The following is a 10,209-nucleotide window of genomic DNA, read 5'->3' on the forward strand; positions in this document are numbered from 1 at the left end:
GCTACAAAAAATTATATAGTAACAATGAGAACATCAATCAAACAATTATATATTTGGCCTACATTGGCCATAACTAACAAGATGGTCATTAGGAGCTCTATCCCAATAAGCTAACTAATGTGCAAGTTTATTAGTACCTATTTCAACTTTCTGAACCAGAAACTGAGGGAACTGTTCAGGTTATTAATGGCCATCAGAAGCACATACTAGTTGGAGATGAGTTGCTTTTTCATGCAGCGTACTATCTAATTGTGATGTGAATCAGAAAGAAAGTGGAGTCATATGATAGATTCATAGTTTAATTAACTGAAAAATAAATTATGTACTGCAGCACGTTGTACCAAAAACGGGTGAAACCACCTTAAAGTTGCTACTGTAGTAAACACATAAAACATAACCTTTTTGTGAGAATACAAGCTAAATCCTAGATTTAAGGTTCTACAAATATTCTCTCTGTTTCTTACAAAATCAGTTCACGGCTAACATAGTATAGAAAGAAAAGAAAGAAAACAAGATCAACTCGTACAACAAGAAAACTTGCCAACCTAAAATTATGAACCGCCAACAAACCAATATTGATGCATCGTGCAAAAAGAAAATTGCAATGTAGAAATAATGGACAATCAGCACAATCACGCAAGTCAGGAAGGAAGAAAAGTACTTAAGGGGGTGTGACAGAGACCAGGAGAGAGGGGAATGAGGAGGGAGAAGACAATCCCGTGGCGCCCCACTGTGATCATCGTGTGCCGATTGATCGGCCATCACAGAGGAAGCAGAGGAACCCCTGACCACCCGTCGGAGTGGAAGCAGAGGGACACGGGGCACCCCTCGAGCTAGATTGGCTTGGATAACGAGGATGTGTTTGTTTTCAAAGAGGACCAGGAGACTATGGCGATTAGTTCAGGACCTGATTTGGTGCGTGGTGCGCCGACGTGGGAGAATTTTTTGCTGGCCGTGCCAAGAAATCAGCGCCAGCTCGCCAAATAATTTGGTAACAGGAGTCCACGGCTGCGAGGTGGGCACCAACCACTACGCGAGAAACAAGAAAAAAATAGATAACCACGAGGCCTCCTCAACGGATTAAAAGGACTCAATTATATTATCCCACGAAAACCACGATACATATCAGGGTTCGAGTAGCAGTAAAACATGAGCATATCTCATTATCTCCACATCACATAATCGTGTCAATGTTGCAACAAATTGTCTCTGGTGTACGTGTTGATTAACTAATTAACCAAACAACTCAGTCTCCACACTCAATTGTGTCAAAATTTCCTCAATTTTAGTTAAAAAAATCCCAAATTTCCTACTGTACTGTACTGACCTGAAGAGATTGGGCGTGGTTAGCTCGTGGCCCACCCAGACAGTGTCGAGGAAGTCGCCGTGCTTGCAGGAGGGAGGGTCGGACTGGACGTGGCGGCGAGGTAGTGGAGGTAGCTCCGGGGCCGCCAGCCCTCGTTCGTCTTCTCCGCCAGTGCGGGCTGTCCCCACCCAACCCCCGCTTCCCCATCCAGCTCATGGCGACACGGGAACCTGCTGTTGCTGCCTGCAGCTTGACTTTGGGGTCAAATCTGAGACAAGAGTGGAGGACGGTGGCAAGTTAGGTGACACATCTAGGCGGCGACCGGCGTTGAGAGAGAGGTGAATGTGAGCCGTAGGACTGAGGGGATATAAGAGAATCTCCAGCCGCACCCCCAACAGGCCCTTCCCAAGCGTTTTGCCGCGCCGACGCCAAAAAACGGCCTAGTTGCGCCCCTAGAAGCCCGTTTTTCGCCGGCTCGGGCCAAAACTGGTGCCGGCGGACCCAGGCCGAACCCGGCACCCTGGGGGCGCTTGGGGAGCCAGCACAAGCAAAAAAGGCGTGTGGGTCCGCCCTGGCGGTGACCCGAGGGCCTTTTCCCGCCGTTTCTTGACGCTTTTCCCTTGCATCCCTCCCGCTCGCTCGCTCGCCTTCCTCCCGCCATTCCCTCCCTTTCTCCCGCCAAACCCCCTCCCGTTCGCCTTCCAGTCGCCGCCATGCCGCTGAAGAAGTACGCCATGCCGCGCGCGGCGGCAACCACGACTGGCACCGTGGCCCAGCCGAAGCAGAGGAAGCCGAGGGTGCCGCCATTGAAGCCACCGGGCATGTCGAACACCGAGTGGAGGGTGGAAGTTCAGTGACGCGACGCAGTCACCGCCGACCGGCAGAACAGGGCCATCGCCAAGAAGGCCCGCGACAACGCGGCGCGCGCGGCGGCGTCCTCCTCATCAGTCAACCACGCGGGGATGATGAATCCACCCGTCGTCAGCCACGCCCAGTACGCGCCCTGGGGACAGCAAGGCGTCGGATCTCCATGGGGATCGTCGTCGCCCGCCTACGCCGACGTCGACGCGCACGGTGGGTTCAACCCAAACGTGACCTTCCCCCATGGCCACCCCGCGACGTGCACACCCTCGCCCGCCTTCGTCGACGTGCAGTACCCTCCATACAACTACTTGCCGCTCGCCTACGCGTCCACACCGATGCCCATCTCCGCCGTGGACCGCTGCCCTTCTCGCACCTCGGCGACACCGACGACACAGGAGCCGACATGGACGACATCATCGCGACAGGATCGACCGCGGCCGCCGCGTCTCCCGGGTTCGCCACCCAGGACGAGGTGGTGGATCTCAGCGGCGACATGGAGGCCGAGCTCGGCTATGTCTATGGCGAGGACGCGCAGGAAGCGCAGGAACCCGAGGAGGAGGAGGAGGACAAGGAGGAGGAGGAGGAGGAGGAGCCGGCTCCTGATCCGACGAAGGGGCGCTAGAAGAAGAAGCGGGCGGCTAGGCCAGGTGAACCGCGCATCAAGTGGAAGTCCAAGGAGGAGGAATGCCTCGCCGAAGCATGGAAAGTCGTCTGCCTCGACCCGACCACCGGCATGAACCAGAGCTTCGAGACGTACTGGGACCGCATCAAGGTCGAGTTCGACGAGCGGAAGCTCGTCGACCCCTACTTCAAAGGCATCTACATACAGCGGGGCTCCAAGGCGATGGCGAACCATTGGGGGCGTATCCAGGGAGCGTGCAACAAATGGCATGGAATCGTCGAGGAGGTCGCGGCTCGCCCGGAGAGCGGCGCAAGCGTTGAGGATCAGGTACGCACGCCGTTTGCCCGAAATTCGTCGTCTACGCCCGCCGCCCGCCAACTGTTTGTTCCTCCGCGCAGTTGCTGCGCATGTTCACCATGTATCGGCGCAACAACCTCGACGCCAACTTCAAGCACCTCCACGTCTACAAGCGCATTGACAAGTGCGAGAAGTGGGCGGAAGTCCGACATACCCTCGACAAGGCCAAGGAGACATACAAGCCGGACGCGATGACTCCGGGCGCGTCAGAGGGGAGGCCGGACGGCCACAAATTGGCAAAGAAGGGGAAAAACGCCGACGCGGCAACCACGCGAGTGCAGGAGTCCATCGAGCATTGCCTCGCCGACGCCCAGGCCCGGGCTGTCCTACGTGAAGAGAAGACCGAGGCGCGGTGGTCATCGCTGATGACGAACAGCGCCATCAAGCTCAACCTGCTCCGGACCAACGTCGACCTACTACGGACCAACGTCGCCGCGAAGAAGAGGAACACCGACATGGCTTTTCTGATGGGCGGGGCGGACATGCTCCAGAGCAACGACGAGAAGCTCCGGGCGTGGTACATGGCGGAGCGCGGCCTCATCCTGAACCAGATGCAGACGGCAACGCCGACGACGCCAGCTCCCGCGCCCACGGCCAGACGGACGCCAAGACCGAACGACGCCTCTACATTGCCGCCCAGCAGTACCGAAGTCACGCTGACACAGCCCAGCACCGAAGCAGCTCCGACACCGCGGAGCCCGCCCATGCCGACTCCGCCAACGCTTGGAGCCGACCCCACCGAGTGATTCATTGCGCACGCGAACTTGCGGCGTGCGGCGCTCTATTTTTTGTAACGCCAGACTACGTCCGATCGCCGGATTTGTGGCGCCTTTTGTGAGCGGGAATGACCTAGTTCGAATTTCCCGCATCCTGGGGCCGGCGTTTGAGGGCGTGACTGGAAGTTAGGTCGCCCCTAGGGGTCGAACTAGCGTCGGCACGCCCCCAGGCTGCTCTATTTAGGCGCCCTGGGGGGCCGAACGGCTGGAGATGCCCTAAGCGGCGGGGCTGGTCAATGACGCTTTGAGAAGGTCTAGTCTAACTTATAAAGGATGAAGGGGTAGGTAGTCACAACGAAGGCCTCGAGCGCACGGTACCGCGCGAGGGAAAAAAGATCACCGCACCGCGCCTCGTGTGGGGGTGCAGCGCACCACGCGAAGGAAAAAAAAACACCGTAGCACGCGAGGTAGAAAACGGCGCCCCCAATCCACAAGCCCCGAGCCCCTCGCTCGTCCCTCCCTCCCTCGTCCTCACCCGCCGCCGCTCCCTAACCCTAGCCCCAATCCACAGCCCCGCGCCCCTCGCTCCTCCCTCCCTCGTCCGCGCCCCTCGCTCATCTCTCCTTCGTCCGCCGCCACTCCCTCCCACCTCCTCCTCCTGCGCCCTAGGAGCCCCGCCGCTAACTGCTACTCCTCCACCGCCTCGCCTCTTCCTCCTCCTCGCCTTCCCATCGCTCATGCGCAGGTCGCCCGACGGCAGGGATGGTCAGGAAGGCTTCCCAGCCCGACTGTGCCGTCATGGGAGCTGCAGGGAGGAGGTGAGGATGCGTCGCTCGCGGATTGGATCGAGGGTGCCCCGCCGCCGCCGCGAGTCAACTCCACCGTTGTTGCCAGGATTTGGTGGTGTGTTCCCTACCGTTTCTCTTTTTCAGTTTCTAACTTTGATGCTTTGATTTGTTGTTTTGTCCAGCAGGAGGAGCAGAAGGGGCCACGGATGAGGAGGAAGGAGACTAGCAGGAGTAGGAGGAGATATTCTTGTTCGATTTGGTTCTCATGCTGGCATCTCCCTGCTGTCTGCTTTCCTTTTGGTTTCCAACTTTGATGCCTGGATTTGTTGTCTTGGCCAGCAGGAGTGGGAGGAGACAGGGAGGATGAGGAAGGAGACAAGCAGGAGGAAGAGAAAATCTTGCTCGCCTTATGGACTCGCAATAAACAGGTGTGTGTTGTGCTACTCATGCCTTTTTTAACCACACTAACGACGGTGTTGTACTGGATCGAATCAGAGGAAGCTCATTTGCCTGTACAGAGGCTCGTCTTCTCCCCCCATCCAATACCTGCTAAGAGTTATGATTTTTCTTTGCTTCCAGGTCCACAGGAAAAATTCCTGAACGATTTTGGTATCCCCGGATTTTTCTTCCCCGCGATGAGGTTATACTTACCCTACCCTCTGTCCATGTGTGTGTGTGTGTGTTGGTTTGTCATGTTCTGTGGTCTGAATTCAGTTTGGTTTTCTTGTTCTAAATTCATTGCATGTCCAATGAACACACATACTCTCTGCAAGTTCAGTTTAATCTATTCCTTTGAATATTTGTACTGATCCATTTTTTAATTGTTGAGGCAAATAATTTTATTAAATGCTTATAATTTGTTTGAGGACAGATAGAACATCTGTTTTCGTTAAGATTGATTATCAAGTACGTCTCTTGTTTGCGAATTTTATAATTTTTGTATGGGGTGTAGTGACAAGGATGAGGCAGAATTAGTTCTCCTCGGAGAATTGGGTTACCACATCACTGGATGTAGGCACAACCCAAGCAGTCCAGAATGATTGACTCATCTAAATTTCTCTAATTCTCTTACATGATATTTTCATTTACTGCACAAAAGTTAATTTATTTGAATTTTATGTTAATGCTTTGACCATGGATGCCAAAACATCACAGTTTGCCTGATGGAGTGAATTCCGTTATAAAATGAAGTTCCTTCCATCAAATAGATAGCTTGTATTAAAATTGTTTTTCTATCCTGTAGGTACATGTTGGTTATTTTGATGCTTACTTTTGAATATTTGCAGAGATTAGCGAGGATTTGTGCGGCAGGGAGGGGGCTGGTGATAGGAAACATGGGTCCAAGAAGAAATCAAAGAGCATGGTAAGTTGTTCTCCCTTTTCTAATTTAAAAGCTAGAGTCGGTCAATTGTTATATAGGACTATGATTAGGACAAAATAATCATGACATGCGAGCAATTCTCGGTTTAAATAGTGTGAGCTTAAATAACAGGAGCTACCCATTGTGCCATTTTCAAAATTGTTACTAGAAAAGATAACTGAATAGCAGGTCCTGTAGAGTTACTACCATAAAGTTTATTTCTAACTGCATGATCTGAACTGCACATTCTGAAAGTATATTGGACACTTGCCCTTGGGAAATTAGACTACCATAGCATTACTTTGTAAATAAATGCCATGCTAAAATGTTGGTTGTTAGTACAGAGATGGTGACATTATTTGGTCCTCTGGTATTGATTCATGATTTGGGATTAATACGTGATGTTGGTATCTAATCTCTTTATTGCTCATGCCTCACTTGATATTGCATGGGGTACAGGCAAAATGCCATTGGAGTGGCATACACCATACTTCGGTACTACCTACACATGATTCCATTTGATTTCACTTTCATTTTGTTTTTCTGCAGATCGTTTCTAGGTCGCTGGTGCTGAATCATGTAAGGATGGCGCAGAACTCACATGAGGGAAAAGACCGAACTGCGGTAACCAAATCAACAGCTGATAAGGTACAAATTTCGGAAGATATATGGTCCTAAACAAGCATATACATCAGAATACAAAGGGGAGTTACGTCTCTGTTTTATGTTATGTTTCCTGCTTGCTATCTTGTTTATGGATATTACTGCTCTATGTTGCTATAATTGTTTGCTGAAGCTAGAGTATCTATTGTTTTGCGGGTACTGATTGGAGTTGGATTCGGTATTTATGAACTTGGCTTTCAGTTTTGCTCCATCGCCGGCTTATTTGCCTTGCTTCTATATTCTTGGAAGAGTGAATAAAAGATACATGCATGATGAAATACAGGTAGCTAGGTTCGTGGAAATTGGTCTTCCAGAACTCATCCTAATTGTTTTGAATGAGGTGATGTTGTAGTAATCATATTTGTTTCCTGGACAATATTTTCCTCATGTGTTGCATTCTGGAAAGGGTGTCTTTGGCCAGTTTTCTGCTCTTTCATTGTTTCAATTGTGTGACTCTACACATGTATCCTCACAATTAGTGGCACCTACAAGAATGCCAGGCCTACCTGTAGCTTTCCTTATGTAGTTAAATAAAACAACTCAGGGTCTCACACTTTTCTTCTTTCCAATATAATAAGGCTGTTATTGCCTGTTAATACTTGACATTAGTGATGAGCTTTACATCAGTTATAGTTCCTCGATTATCTTATGACTTTTTGATAAACATAATTATATTTTAATTTGCTCTATTGTTTTCTTACTTTTTCTATCAAGCTGCCATATACGATACATGAAGAAGCATTTATCTTAAGACATTAATAGAGTTTTCACGTATAATTTGTTCTTTTTTTGCTCCCTTAAATTAGACGATCAAGAAACCTGATAAGCGTCACGTTGGTTCAGGCTTGGTGCTAGATAGTTAGCTCCCATTTATCCTGGAGAAGTTCTGTATTCTCAAATCTATATGGTTAGTTGTACCTCTTCTTTGATGTTGGCGCTACAGATCCATCTCGGTCATTTAGGGAAACTGAAATCTGCATCTTCAACTCATAGTTTGGCAGCTTGGATTATTTATGAGAACAATCCTACCTGGTTATATCCTTGACAAAATTTCTTGAGATTTATTGATATTGTTCTTGGATACTTATAGAGTCAAACTCTGCAGGCAATTGGTTGGGCTACATGATAGACACTTTAATATATCTTCTTGGAAGCCGCTTAGTGTTCCAATGAATAATTGTCGCTGGTGTGATGCACGCCTTCATTGTTTGGTGGGCTGCTTCCTGCCTGGTGTGGTTGAAGAATTTTCAGAGGTATGGTTCATCTTGCGTGCGGCCTTTAGTTTGAGTTTCTGTTGACACATTAAATTTCCCTTTCCTGTAGACCCCTCCTTTTTCATTTTATTAGTTGGGTGTAATAGGAAATCATCTATAATCATTTTGTTTAACTACAATCTGATGCAAAAGAGTTCTGTTTACTTCTCATAGTTCATCTATTATATGTTTGCTTTCAAAACAAAGAAATCGGTTGTCCAAGTTCTGATCATGCTCTGATTGAGATTCAATCCTCCTTGATCTTTTTTTTCTGTATGCTTGCATCTCCTTGGTGTCCAAGTTCTGATCATGCCACAATCTTGTTTCAAATTTATTCTAATAGATGTATGTACCATGATGATTGAGGAGGCGTATGAAATAAATCTGAAGAAATAAGTCGCCTCCATCAGCGAGGCTGCGAACAACTCTTGGTGCCCCTGTTAACCTCCTCAATGTGTGCGTTGTTTGCCTGTCGGTCAAATGCTCACTATTCAGCAGACAGGTAACTCTGTTTCTTAAATCACTTTCTCTATTCATCGCCCTGTTGATACATGCTTAGGAATCAGATAAATTGTACTCATATAATTTAATATATCTCAGATACAGTGTCCAGATCGTTTAGGAACCAGCATTACTTCAAAAAAATATAGGACCTGATACACATTACATTCATGGACTACTGATATACCTGATGCATTTCTTCATGATGGTCGGTTTCCTTTCACCAGATCTTACATATTTAATTCTGTGTGCTTGGAACCCAAAACTGATTGAGATCTTCAGTTCTTACTTGCAGATGTTCTGTTATTTAGAATAATTCAGTTTCCAGTCTCTGTATATTAATCAAATTATGGGTTACTTTCAACCTTATAGCCTTTTATTATGTGTCCAGTTATGCTTCCATGGGTTTGCATATGTATTAACAATAAAAAACAGACTACTATTTTGTTTATACTTGAACCAAAGGGTGTACAATTAATTTGCTCTTACGAAAGGAATGAGTAGTCAGCTAGCTGAATGAGACGACAATCATGACAAGCAAACCAACACATATAGAGAAATGTTATTTTTGAGTTTATTGTGAAAGAAGGCACATAAGTTTTCGAAGTTCTAAAATGTGTTTCATGAAGAAACAATTATAACACTGTCACAAATCACACATATAGAGAAATGTTATTTTCGAGTCTCCATAACCTACTGGTCTTTTTTAGATATATGAACTTGCATTCGCTTTGTTAATTCTTCTGCAATGCAGGTGATATTCCTAATCATTTTTGCTGACGCTGAAAAAATACTATCAAGATCATGTTCATGCCAAAGGCAATATTCCTCATTATGTTCTCTTTGCATGTTCTATTGTAGGAAGCGGATGCTATCAAGATCATGCCAAAGGCGATGCTCATTCCCGTTCTTAGTGAGATGGGTTTACTTGATGCAAAGTATGAGCATTGCAGACTCTGGCGAGCTGCTGAAGGTCGACGAGGAGGGCGCCGCCGCCACTGTCATCAGGCTGGTCCACATCCACGCGCTGCTCGGCGTCACCAGGTCACCGGCACAACTCCGCACGCCCAGGCCGTTCAACATTTTCTTTCGCTTTTGGTGCGTCACATTTAGAGTCTTTCTTTCCCATTTTACCGTGTTTGCATGGTAAGATGTTCTGTTAGATTTTAAGGTTCATAGCCTTGGCTCCAAAGCTTCAAGCTTTTGCATAATAGTGTTGTTCAGTGGGATGCAGAATTTTTGTTTGTCTGATCGGCTATCTTTGGTGCTGATTTACTACAATAAAGATGTTGTCTGTATAAATATTACTAACTGTTGATACTTTGCATCAGTGATTTCATTTCTGTTGGCCCTCCTTAAGATTGCTTGGGAATGTGAGGCTTAAAAGTTTCAACCCTGTGCAATGTGCTTATGGGTGTGGATTTGTGGCTGACTAATTAACGGTTCTGTTAATACTAATATGTGTTGCATCGCTTGTACTTATAGTAAGTAGAAATTTTTCTCATATGTTTCAATATATGCCCGAAAAATATTAATGTACACTCTCTCAATACATGGCTTACTCTTGGCCTTTGCGCCATTGGCGCAACTGGTCATCTAGTATAGATAACATCTGAGGAGGTATATGCCACAACTTGTTTGATGTCCACCTGGTATAGCACGCTAGGCTAGCTTGTTTGGTCTTGGGTTCCATGCGGTGCACTAATTTTTGCACACGCGTTATTAATTAATTATTAGTACGTATAAAATCATATAGGAGTACAATAACTTTTAACTTTT

The 10,209-nt window shown here is 47.4% G+C and overlaps 1 long non-coding RNA gene across 8 annotated transcripts; it reads left to right on the forward strand.

Moving 5' to 3' along the window:
• The first annotated feature begins 4,360 nt into the window (after positions 1 to 4,360).
• On the forward strand, positions 4,361 to 9,789 carry LOC119302818. 8 transcript variants are annotated; one of them, XR_005147756.1, is made up of 9 exons: positions 4,361 to 4,683; positions 4,836 to 5,081; positions 5,233 to 5,293; positions 5,940 to 6,016; positions 6,563 to 6,661; positions 6,960 to 7,016; positions 7,782 to 7,929; positions 8,273 to 8,431; positions 9,292 to 9,789. It is a non-coding gene; the product is annotated as an uncharacterized LOC119302818 (long non-coding RNA). The 8 variants fall into 8 exon arrangements; XR_005147755.1 differs by lacking the exon at positions 6,960 to 7,016 and adding an exon at positions 7,483 to 7,583; XR_005147754.1 differs by lacking the exon at positions 6,960 to 7,016 and adding an exon at positions 8,530 to 8,638.
• Positions 9,790 to 10,209: the final 420 nt, after the last annotated feature.

The sequence above is a fragment of the Triticum dicoccoides genome, chromosome 5A, assembly GCF_002162155.2.
Source record: "Triticum dicoccoides isolate Atlit2015 ecotype Zavitan chromosome 5A, WEW_v2.0, whole genome shotgun sequence".
NCBI lineage: Eukaryota > Viridiplantae > Streptophyta > Magnoliopsida > Poales > Poaceae > Triticum > Triticum dicoccoides.